Genomic DNA, 13,332 nt, shown 5'->3' with positions numbered 1-13,332 from the left:
CTTTTTTGTTCACAAATAGCAAAACATTGATAATATAACTTAATAAATAATTCATCATAATATAATTTAGAAAATAATCTATCACAATTTAATTGTGAAAATATAAGTAAAAACTATTATCAGTGACTACTATTCAGAAATAGAAATTGGTTATTACCCTTACTTGCAAGTCACATGGAATAACCCTATAGTGATCCACAAGAAGTAAGCTTTCCCTTAATCAAATGCCTTTGAGTTTTACACTGCTACTTTCCTTAAGTTCTTTCATATTGAGTAACAAAAATCTGCCAACTTATTAACTCACTCCAAATAAATAAAAACCTATTAACTCACATTCACTTGTATCTGTCCAAACAAAATATGAAAATGCTTTCAAAATTGAATAAATAAAAACATATTAAGTCACATTCACTGGTATTAGTCCAAACAAAATGTGAAAATAGTTTGAAATTTGAAAAAGTTGAATTATGTATGGGGATTAAAAATTATCATATTTTGATTATTATTATTAAATTTTATACCCTATTTAGTTTATTAATTTATTATTAAAATTTATAGACTATTTAGTTTATTGATTTTTATCAACCAAAATTAAAGATTAAATTAGTTATAATATTTTCAACTTCATCTAAATTTATACACAAATAATATGAACACCATTGTAGATGGACAATCATCCTCCTAGGCCACCCGACACTTTTTACTGGCGACATATTACCATTAAGATTCCAGAGCAGAGACAGATTCTCGAGCACGCCGGAGTGCATTTGGATGGGGCTTTGAGGGAGGCTTTCTTTGTTCAAGCTGGAATAAAGAATGATGACAAAAGAGATATCGACCGCATTCGCAACATCGCCATAGCCTTCATAAACGATTGGTACGAAACTTGATTTCGATTCCCACTTTACCCTAAACTCTGAGGTTTGGCTAATGTCTTTTTTAATATTGAAGCCCCCATCAGGTATTTTTCTCCATTCAGCGGAGATCGCAGCAGGTTTGACCCCAAACAGACAGCGGTCTGTGCAGTTTACACTGCAAGAATTTGTCTGGGAGGAAAAATGAAGATATGTCCTCGATTATTACAATCTTGGAATGTTACACAGGCGGATCTCTCAGGTAAAAGTGAACGATTCAGAATTAATTAGTATTTTTTTTTCAAGTCTATGTATTATTAAGGTTGGAAAAAGGAGTACATAGAGTCTGTTTAGTCCATTATCATAATTTCCAACAATATATCTCAATATAGCCGAATGTCTGGTGCATTCATCATGGGTGGTTAGTTGCTTTAACACTCCACCACCTCACATAAACGGATTGACATTAACATGGTACTTATTAGCCTCTGGAATTTTGGTATTTGAAATCGATTTGCAAAAAACCCAACCAATTTTCTCCACAAATGTGAACATCCACAGAGACTAGTCCCACCCATCATATCACTTATTTTCACACATGGAAACTGCCTATGTGCTGCCCTGATCTCACCCCATTTGCTTTTTGCTGATTTGGGTATTTGAAGTTGGCTGTAACTTGCTTTTAATATTACAGACTGGGCAAACCAGATTTTTCAATTTTATCAAGTAAATTGGAATATTGTGACCGGCAACAATGTGCGACGAAATCCAGGGTGGATTTCTATTTATACGAATGAAGTAAGTAGGCATTTTTACTGTTGATTATCATTCTAACGCTGCAAAATTAATTACAAATTCAGATATTACAGCGACAATCTAACCAAACTGATAGCAGCGTACCAAGCATGGACTTCAAGTCTGGGATGCCCTTGATTTTAAAAACAAATGAAGATAGGGGACGCCGAGTATGCATTATCCATGATTTTGTCCGCGGCCGAGTGGGAATTCACACGAACTGTACAATTTTTTTTAAAAACGTTTTTGAATTTATATTAATAAAAACAGATAGTACATTTTACTTAGTTTTTCAATCTCTCTGTGTTTAAACCTTTTTCCAGAAAAAAAACACTTTTTTTTACTACTTAATTTTATGTGTTCATTTAATGTTGTTAAAAAAAAACCATATTTTTTTTACTACTTAATTTTATGTGTTCATTTAATGTTGTTTAAAAAAAAAAAACCTTTTTCCAAAAAAACCATATTTTTTTACTACTTAATTTTATGTGTTCATTTAATGTTGTTTAAACTAAAAAAAAAACTATCTTTTAATTTACCATATGTATGGAGTGTTCTCCTCTTTACACTGCCTTGTAATTATTAGTATTATCCAAAAAAAATAAAAAATACAATCCATCATACCTCTAATATCTATGAAAAAAAACACCTTTTTTCAGAAAAAAAAACCATATTTTTTTACTACTTAATTTTATGTTGTTTAAACTTAAAAAACTATCTTTTAATTTACAATATGGATGGAGTGTTCTCCTCTTTACACTGTCTTGTAATTATTAGTATTATCCCAAAAAAAAAATACAATCCATCATAACTCTAATATCTATGAAAAAATTATACTTCCAGCTTTTATCAGAGCTCCTCATTCATATGCTGAAAAAAAAACTTACCATATTCCTTATCAATATTTAATAAAATCCTATTATCCAAAAAAAAATACAATCCATCATACCTCTAATATGTATGAAGAAATTATACCTCCAGCGTTTATCAGAGCTCCTCATTCACATGCTGCGAAAAAAAACTTGCAATATTCCTTGTCAATACTTAATAAATCCTTCCATTGCTTTAAATGAATCTTTTGTAAAGGAGCTCTTCAATAAAAAAGGCATGGATTGTTTAATAAAACCCTCGTTCCACCATTCTAAAAAATTTCTCCATTTAAAATTTTTATCTGGAGCTAAAATTTATCAATGTTTATTGATGTTTTTTTTGTAATTAAGGTAAAATTAAATGAAGGAATTCTTCTGGTTTTATATAACATTTTTCTTGCATAACTAGAGTTGTAAATTTTAAACTGACAATTCCTAAGAATTAATTTGTATCATTTAATGAAACGTTTATAGAAAATATACCAAATTTAATTTTTAATCCATTTAACTTAGTTAAAATGGGAAAAAATATTTTATTTTAAGATTAATGTTTATAATAATATGTGTGGTTATAAGTATAAGTATAATTATAATTGAAATTAGTTTTATTAAATCAATCAAATTAATTTGATAAATTTTAAATTTCTTTGGTTATGTATAAGGTGTTTATAATTTTTTTCTCTGGGGAGAAAAATCCTAATTTTCATTATAGGCATATGTATAAAATTGTGAAAATAGGTAGACCCAGTTGGGTGTGTTGTACATATATAAGTAATTACATATTCAAAAAATCACCAGTAGGTGATCGCTGTTTTGTTGCCAAAAGTTTGCTAATTACAAGATAATAAAGAGGCTGTAAAAGAGACAAAAAATATGCTGCTGATATTAGGGCCTGTCTGCCCTCTGAAGTTCCTGATCTATGTATGGCCTTTGGAAGTACTGGTAGGTCCTCTTTGGTGTGTGCTCTGTGATCAGCCATTCTCCTCGAGGACGATGTGTTGCCTCTTTCGAAAGCTTGTCTGCACTTTCATTACGCTCCCTGTAGATATGAGTGCATGAAATGTGATCAAAATGTGTTTTAAGAAAAACAATTTCATCCATAATAGTTCTGAGAGTATATGCATGGCATAAAGTTGTGTTGTTAAACCAATTTATGACTATTTTGGAGTCCCCAAAAATTTGTAAGTGTCTGCATTGTTTGAGGATGGTAAAATGTAACAAGTGTCGAAGAGTAATCAGCTCTGCATAATTATTTGTACCCTCACCCAGACCCATGCATATGTGAAAAAAATGGGTGTCTGATAGATGAAAGATTATGCCTCCCCCACATCCCTGAGCTTGTGCAGCCCCATCAAAATAAGCCCAGGGGTGGGCTTTGTCAATCTGTTCCTGTGTGATGATCTGGGTTCTATTGACAATATCCTCAGCCGGGAGTTCCACATAGCCCAAGCAGATTTTTGGAGGTATTAGACCCAGTTTATGATTCGGTCTCGAAAGATGATATTGTTGTGTCCCATCCATATATACCAAGAGACTAGTAGCGGCAGATTTCTAGATTTTGGTTCCGTTGCAGCTACCCACCAACTGTCCCAGGCACTTGGGATATCCGCGCCACTCCAGGTTTGCTTAATATTTAGAGTATGCAGTACTTGTGTCCAGAGTATTTTGGATGTAGGGCAGGTGAGAAATAAGTGTTGGTTTGATTCCTCCTCCTTGTGACATAGAACGCACCAAGTCGGACCTCAAAAAGCCCTTTTTTCTGAGATTAGCTCTTGTGGGGGTTTTATCCATAATGATATTCCACATTAATAATATTGTGCGTGGGGTGCTTTTAACTTCCAAATTTGACTCCACCAGCTCATCAATCTGTCTGGTTTGTGCTCAGCATGAATGAGATCATACCCTTGCTTGGAGGAGTAATGCCCATTTTTAGTTAGACCCCAAATCAATTCATCCTCTTCTTCATTGAGGCGAACATGGGATTCTGATAGAGCTTGCAGATAAATTCTCCACTGTCTTTCCCAATGGATCGGGATATTCCAAGCCTCTCCTGTGTGCCATGCTTGCTGAAGAATGGTTGTATTACGATGATCTCCTAGATGTGATATGAACAGGGCTCCATTGTGGTTGAGGTGTGTGATCAATTCCTGTGGTAGTTGATAAACATTCCCACTACCAATCCAAGGATCAATCTCGATACGCACTGACCCCCCATTTCCAATCCTCTAGATAAGTCCTCTTTTGATGATGGGTAAGGTGTTTAGTATGGCCCTCCAAATAACTGAAATGCCTTTTCTGTTCCATGAAGGTCGCCTTATCCAATCAAGTATAGAGCTGGGCCAAATGTATTTATGGGTGACCACCTCCGACCAAAGACTCTTATGTTTCAGAAGTAACCAACCTTGCTTTGCAGCCAGTGCTTGTGCAAAAGCCAGGAGATGCTTTAAGCCCCAACCTCCCCATTTTTTGGGGGTCATAATTCTGCTCCATTTGACCCACACATAAGGCTTTCCATCCTTTTGTCCCTTCCACAGGAAATGGCTGCAAATTCGTTGGATCCTATGAAGAATCCCCAAGGGAATCCAGGCCAAGGACATCCAAAAGACTGGGGTTGCTTCTATTACTGCTTTTATGAGTACCAGTCTTCCTGCCCTGGATAGAAGGCGATGACACCAGATATTTATTCTTTTCTCCACTTTTGTGATCAACCAAGTCCAATCTGCTATTTTGTAGCCATCCACTTTTATCCTGAAGCCCAGATACTTTAGTCCATCTTGTAGATCCAGTATTTGATAGGGGAAATTTTGTAGGGCGAGATGAATTTCTTGTTGGGAACATTCAAAGAAAGATACAATGGACTTTTCCCTGTTGATTTCCATTCCTGTAGCAGCACTGAAGAGTTTTAATGACTCCCTAAGAGTAATGATATCATGTATACCCCCATTGAGAAAGATGAGGATGTCATCAACAAAGAGTAGATGGGTCAATAGGAAATTATCAGTAATCATAAGTCCCCTGAGTCTCCTAGCGCGCTTCTCCGATGCTATCAGTCTGCTCAGACCTTCCATAACTAGAAGGAACAGAAGGGGGGATAAGGGGCATCCCTACCTGATTCCCCTTTCCACCTGAAAGGAATGGGAGGCTGACCCATTGATAAGGATTGCAAAGGATACTGAAGTTATACATCCCATTATCCATCTGGTGAACTCCAGAGGGAAGCCCAGATGTGTGAGTATCATCCTTAGATATAACCAACTTACTTTATCAAATGCTTTTGATAGGTCTATTTTGAGCGCCATCCCTTTTAGTTTTCTCAATTTAATGGAGTGGAGGGCCTCTTGTGCAGAGCCAATGGCTTCATGAATATGTCTATGGTGGAGGAAGGCGAATTGCTCTTGAGAAATGTGTTCTGAGAGGATTGGCTTTATTCGATTGGCTATAATCTTGGCGATAATTTTGTAGAGACAATTACAGAGGGATATGGGGCGAAAGTCATTGAAGGAGGTGGGGGAATCAGTCTTGGGAATGAGGGCAATGAAAGTGGAGTTTAAGGGGGCATATATGCGACCAAGAGATCGAATCTCTTCTATCACTCCTAGCAGGTCTGGTCCAATGATGTCCAAGAAAGCAATATAAAATTCCACTGGCCAGCCATCTGACCCTGGACTTTTGTCTTTCTTGAACCATTTAAGTGTGCTTTCTAATTCCCCCATGGAGACTGGTTTTATAAGATCATCGATTCCATCCGGTTCCAAGTATGATCCAGGTGGATTTTGGTGGCCACCCACCTATCCCACTTGGACCCCCACAATTGTCTCTTTCAGTTTTTCAGTTTCCACAATTGTAGCACAATTTACTCATTTTAGCAGTTTTTCGGGCCCTGAACTTCCGGAGCCATTTTGGGGCCATAAACGGAGATTTTTGGGAAATTTGGTAGAAACACCGATGTTTCTCTTCCCAAAGTTGTAGTGCTCGGATAGATCTTTCTAACGAGCTATTGTATGCGTCAAACGAAGATTGAGCGCCAAAGTTATGACCCCGGGAAGTTGATGTACCAACTTACCCAAAATAGGGCCCACAATTTGGCATTTCATCTTCTAGGGTTAGGTTTTGGGATGTTAAGGGTTTTCCATTGTTTCTCAACAATAAATAGGCCTTCGAGCCTCATTGTGACATAGTTCAGAGGCATGTTGCCACCACATCTCTTCTCAGAGATAAGCTACCATCGCCCTAGCTGGTTTATTTCCACTGTTGTTTATAAGCATATTTCAGTATTTTACATTAATGAAATGAAGTATTATTTCCGCTGCATCTCTGTGTTTATAGTTATCTCTGTAATTTGTTGCATTCCTGTTTAAATCTAAATCAGTGGTATAAGAGCGGTCCGCTTTTTCTCTGTTTTTCTTTGCATGTCCCCAACGAGGTTAGGATATAAAGAGTTAGGGCTTGAACTGGTCGAACCTTTGTAAGACCAGCCTCGCAAATCCTGACGAGCTCCCATGGCGGATGAGAAGAAAGACGAGGGGGCAGGAGATCCTATCAAAATCTTGCTTGAAGAAGCTCTCGAGCGACAAAGGAACGCGATGATGGAAAACTTTGCCCAGATCCTTTAGCAGCTACCCAGAGGTGACGCATCGGCTTCCAGTATCTACTCTGGAAACGCCATGCCCTTTAAGGTACAAGTGAATTTTGACCCATCTTCAAGGGTCAAATAGACACAGATGCCGTAGATAAATGGTTAAATCTACTAGAAGGGTATTTTTCTGTTCATGAATTTTCAAGTCGGGAAGATATTGTTTTCGCTCTTCTCAAAGCAGCCCACCACGTCAAGGACTGGTGGGAAACCTATTGCAAACAGCATGATGAAAGTACGCGCTCATTGTTTTCAGTCACACCCACTTGGAATTCATTTCAGGATGCCATCAAGGAGTAGTACTACCCTGTCAAAAGCTACGAGGACAAATACATAAAGTGGACCACGCTGCGGTAGGGACAGGACCAAGATGTGCCGAAGTTCACAAACATTTTTCATACCCTTCACACACAGTTGGGTATCAAAGGTTCTGAGCTGCATCTAGTACTAAAATACCTTAGCTGCCTACACAGATACATCCAGGAAGAGATGGAGTTCCTAAACATCTCCTCGCTCGGAATGGCATACCGATACATTGTCAAAATCGAGCAGAAGTTTAAACGGAAGAAGCAAGACTTTGGATATGCGAATCCGAAGACCAAAGGACAAAGCCAAGGCGGGGTGACCCAAGATAGCTCGTTGAAGACGCAAGAAAAGAACAACACCACGAAGTCGAAGAAGGACACAGGAAAGTGGTGTGAGTTCCACAAGAGTCCCACCCATAACACAAACGAGTGTCGGACCAAGCAGTCGCTAGTGGCCGAGTTGAAGGCTTCAGAATCAGATGCATGTTCCGACCCTGAGTCAGAACCCGACAAGGGGAATGGCAAAGGGAAGCAGATCATTGATGCGAAGCCCAGCGTCACTGTTGCCACCGCCAAGATCGAGAATAATGAGCCCAAAGATCCAGAAGAGGGAGAGTGTATTTTCCACTCACAGATGTGGATGAAGGGTTTGCTGTTGCAATTCATTGTTGACAGTGGCAGCCAAAAGAACCTCATTTCAGCAGAGGTCATGAAGATGTTAGGCCTACCGACTACACCACACCCGCAGCCGTACAGTATCGGGTGGCTTCATGAAGGAGATCTCAAAGTTCGCCAATAGTGCCGGCTTCCCTACAACATCAAGCCCTTCACAAATGAGGTATTGTGTGATGTTACACCTCGGGATGTTTGTGATGTATTATTAGGCCAACCATACTTGTGGAGGTGACATGCTGTGTATGAGTCAAGGCCTCGTGCTGTCATTATTTCTTTGTGTAATTCATTATACAGGATATCGAAAGTAGCCCCACCGCCACCTCTTTGATCGCTGCTAAAAAGGCAGCAAGCTCATCTCACAGACTAGGAAATTTATTTTCTGTCTAGTTCGCTCCCAAAGTAAGGGGAGGGTGGTTGCTACATCCACGACCCCCACAAAGGGTTCCTCCACGCAACAGTAGCAGCAGAGGGATACGGTCATGAAAGCACACAGGAACAACTTCTCCTCACCTGCAGGGGTAACACACAAGCTTCAGGTGGGAAACAAAGTTTGGTTGCATCTGGAGAAAGAACGCCTTACAAGAGCCCATCAAAAGCTCTGACCACTCCGACATGGTCCTTACAGCATTACCAAGAATATGGGAAACAATGCTTTGGAGCACAACATTCCTCCATTCCTTCACTTGCACCGAGTGTTCAATGTGGACTGTCATCAACCATGCTTCCCACCATTACTAGACACATCAGAGATTGCAGAACAGCTCACCAGAGACCCAGCTCAGTAGAAGCTTCCTCATCTCAGGGAGGAACTCAACGCAATGGGGACCATTGCTGCCTAAGGGGGGAGGAATGATCCAGGTGGATGTTGGTGGCCACCCACCTATCCCACTTGGACCCCCACAACTGTCTCTTTCAGTTTTTCAGTTTCCATAATTGTAACATAATTTACTATTTTTAGCAGTTTTTCGGGTCCTGAACTTCCGGAGCCGTTTTGAGGCCCTAAACGACGTTTTTTGGGAAATATGGGAGGAACATGGGTCCATGGACTAATGTTGATCTTCCCAAAGTTGTAGTGCTCAGATAGATCTTTCTAGCCAGCTATTGTACGCGTCAAATGAAGATACGGTGCCAAAGTTACGACCCTGGGAAGTTGATGTACCAACCTACCCAAAACGGGGCCCACAATTTGGCGTTTCATCTTCTAGCGTTAGGTTTTGGGATGTTAAGGGTTTTCCATTATTTCTCAACAATAAATAGGCCTTCGAGCCTCATTGTAACACGGTTCAGAGGCATGTAGCCGCCACATCTATTCTCAGAGTTTAGCTACCATTGCCCTAGCTAGTTTATTTTCTTTGCTGTTTGTAAACATATTTCAATATTTTACATTAATGAAATGAAGTATTATTTCCGCTGCATCTCTATGTTTATGGTTATCTCTGTAATTTGTGGTGTTCCGGTTTAAATCCGGATAAGTGATATCAAAGTGGTTTGCTTTTTCTCTGTTTTTCTTTGGATGTCCCCAACGAGGTCAGGATATAAGGAGTTAGGGCTTGAACTGGTCGAACCGTTGCAAGACCAACCTCACAAATCTTGATGGCCTCCCATGGCAGATGAGAAGAAAGATGAGGGGGTAGGATATCCTATCAAAATCTTGCTCGAAGAAGCTCTCGAGCGACAAAGGAACGTGATGATGGACAACTTTGCCCAGATCCTTTTGCGACTACCTAGAGGCGACACATCGGCTTCCAGTAGCTACTCTGGAAATGACATGCCCTTTAAGGTATAAGTGAATTTTGAAATCCCCATCTTCGAGGGTCAAATAGACGCAGATGCTGTAGATAAATGGTTAAATCTGCTAGAAGGGTATTTTTCTGTTCATGAATTTTCGAGTCGGGAAAAGATTGTTTTCGCTCTTCTCAAATCAGCCCCCCACATCAAGGACTGGTGGGAAACCTACTGCGAGCAACAGGATGAAAGTATGGGCTCACTATTTTTAGCCGCACCCACTTGGAATTCATTTTTGGATGCCATCAAGGAGAAATACTACCCTATCAAAAGCTACGAGGACAAATACATAAAGTAGACCACGCTGTGGCAGGGACGGGACCAAGATGTGGCAGAGTTCAAAAACATTTTTCATACCCTTCGCACATAGTTGGGTATCAAATATTCCGAGTTGCATTTGCTACTCAGATACCGCGGCTGCCTACACAGATACATCCAGGAAGAGATGGAGTTCTTGAACATCTCCTCTCTTGGCATGGCATACAGATATGCTGTCAAAATCAAGTAGAAGTTTAAAAAGAAGAAGCGAGACTTTAGATCTGTGAATCCGAAGACTGAAGGACAAAGCCAAGGCGAGGTGACCCAAGACAGCCCATCGAAGCCGCAAGAAAAGAACAACACCACAAAGTCGAAGAAGGACACAGGAAAGTGGTGTGAGTTCCACAAGAGTCCCACTCATAACACAAATGAGTGTCGGACGAAGCTGTCGCTAGTGGCCGAGTTGAAGGCTTCAGAATCAGATGCATGTTCCAACCCTGAGTCAAAGCCCGACAAGGGGAATGGCAAAGGGACGAAAATCATTGATGCGGAGCCCAACGTCACTGTTACCACCACCAAGATGCAGAAGAATGAGCCCGAAGATCCAGAGGAGGGAGAGAAACTTTTTCACTCACAGATGTGGGTGAAGGGTTTGCCACTGCAATTCATTGTCGATAGTGGCATCCAAAAGAACCTCATTTTAGCAGAGGTCAAGAAGTGGTTGGGCCTACCGACTACGCCACACCTGCAGCCGTACAATATTGGGTGGCTTCATGAAGGACGAGATCTCAAAGTTCGCCAGTAGTGCCGCCTTCCCTACAACATCAAGCCCTTCACAAACAAGGTATTGTGTGATGTTACACTTCTGGATGTTTGTGATGTATTATTAGGCCAACCATACTTATGGAGGCGACATGCTGTGTATGATTCAAGGCCTCGTGCTGTCATTATTTCTTTGTGTAATTCATCATACATGATACTGGAGGTAGCCCCACCTACCACCACCTCTTTGATCACTGCTAAGAAATGCAGCAAGCTCATCTCACAGACTAGGAAATTTATTTTCTGTCTGGTTCACTCCCAAAGTAAGGGGAATATCGTTGCTACATCCACGACCCCCATGAAGGGTTCCTCCACGCAGCAGTAGTGGCAGAGGGATTAGATCATGAAAGAACATAAGAATAACTTCTCCTCACCTGCAGGGGTGCCACACAAGTTTTAGGTGGGCAACAAAGTTTGGTTGCATCTGGAGAAAGAACGCCTTACAAAAGCCCATCAGAAGCTCCGACCACTCCGACATGGTCCTTACAACCTTACCAAGGCTATGGGAAACAATGCTTTGGAGCACAACATTCCTCCATTCCTTCGCTTGCACCGAGTGTTTAATTTGGACTATTGTTGACCATGCTTCCCACCATTACTAAACACAACAGATATTGCAGAACAGCTCACCAGAGACCCAGCTCAGCAGAAGCTTCCTCATCTTAGGGAGGAACTCAATGCAATGGGGAGTTGCTTACTAAGGGGGGAGGAATGATCTAGGTGGATGTTGGTGTCCACCCACCTATCCCACTTGGACCCCGACAATTGTCTCTTTCAGTTTTTCAGTTTCCGTAATTGTAGCACAATTTACTATTTTTAGTAGTTTTTCGGGTCCTGAACTTCTAGAGCCGTTTTGAGGCCCTAAACGACGTTTTTTTGGGAAATCTGGGAGCAACATGTGTCCAAGGACCAATGTTAATCTTCCCAAAGTTGTAGTGCTCGGATAGATCTTTCTAACGAGCTATTGTACGCGTCAAATGAAGATCGGGTGCCAAAGTTACAACCCCGAGAAGTTGATGTACCAACTTACCCAAAACGGGGCCCACAATTTGGCGTTTCATCTTCTAGGGTTAGGTTTTGGGATGTTAAGTGTTTTCCATTGTTTCTCAACAATAAATAGGCCTTTGAGCCTCATTGTAACACAGTTCAGAGGCATGTAGCCGCCACATCTCTTCTCAGAGATAATCTACCATCGCCCTAGCTGGTTTATTTCCATTGCTGTTTGTAAGCATATTTCAGTATTTTACATTAATGAAATGAAGTATTATTTCTCTGTGTTTATGGTTATCTCTGTAATTTGTTGCGTTCCTGTTTAAATCTAGATCAGTAGTATCAGAGTGGTCTGCTTTTTCTCTGTTTTTCTTTGCATGTCCCCAACGAGGTCGGGATATAAGTAGTTAGGGCTTGAATTGGTCGAACCTTTGCAAGAACAGCCTTGCAAATCCTGACGACCTCCGATGGTGGATGAGAAGAAAGACGAGCGGGTAGGAGATCCTATCAAAATCTTGCTCGAAGAAGCTCTCGAGCGACAAAGGAACCGCGATGATGGACAACTTTGCCCAGATCCTTTAGCGGCTACCCAGAGGCAACACATCGGCTTCCAACAACTACTCTAGAAATGCCACACCCTTTAAGGTACAAGTGAATTTTGAAATTCCCATCTTTGAGGGTTAAATAGACACGGATGATGTAGATAAATGGTTAAATCTGCTAGAAGGGTATTTTTCTGTTCATGAATTTTCGAGTCGGGAAAAGATTGTTTGCACTCTTCTCAAAGTAGCCCCCCACGTCAAGGACTGGTGGGAAACCTACTGTGAGCAATAGGATGAAAGTACGGGCTCGCTATTTTTAGCCGCACCCACTTGGAATTCATTTCGCGATGCCATCAAGGAGTAGTACTACCTTGTCAAAAGCTACGAGGACAAATACATAAAGTGGACCACGCTGCGGCAGGGACAGGACCAAGATGTGCCGGAGTTCATAAACATTTTTCATACCCTTCACACACAGTTGGGTATCAAAGATTTTGAGCTGCATCTGGTACTCAAATACCGCGGCTGCTTACACAGATACATCCAGGAAGAGATGGAGTTCTTGAACATCTCCTCGCTCGACACGACATACCGATAAGCCGTCAAAATCGAGCAGAAATTTAAATAGAGGAAGCGAAACTTTGGATTTGAAAATCCAAAGACCAAAGGACAAAGCCAAGGCGGGGTGACCCAAGACAACCCGTCGAAGCTACAATAAAAGAACAACACCACGGAGTCGAAGAAGGACACAGGAAAGTGGTGTGAGTTCCACAAGCGTCCCACTCATAACACAAATGAGTGTCG

The sequence above is a fragment of the Pinus tabuliformis genome, chromosome J, assembly GCF_031772625.1.
Source record: "Pinus tabuliformis cultivar Carrire ecotype Pingquan chromosome J, CPIR1, whole genome shotgun sequence".
Lineage (NCBI taxonomy): Eukaryota > Viridiplantae > Streptophyta > Pinopsida > Pinales > Pinaceae > Pinus > Pinus tabuliformis.
This window is presented reverse-complemented; position numbering follows the sequence as displayed.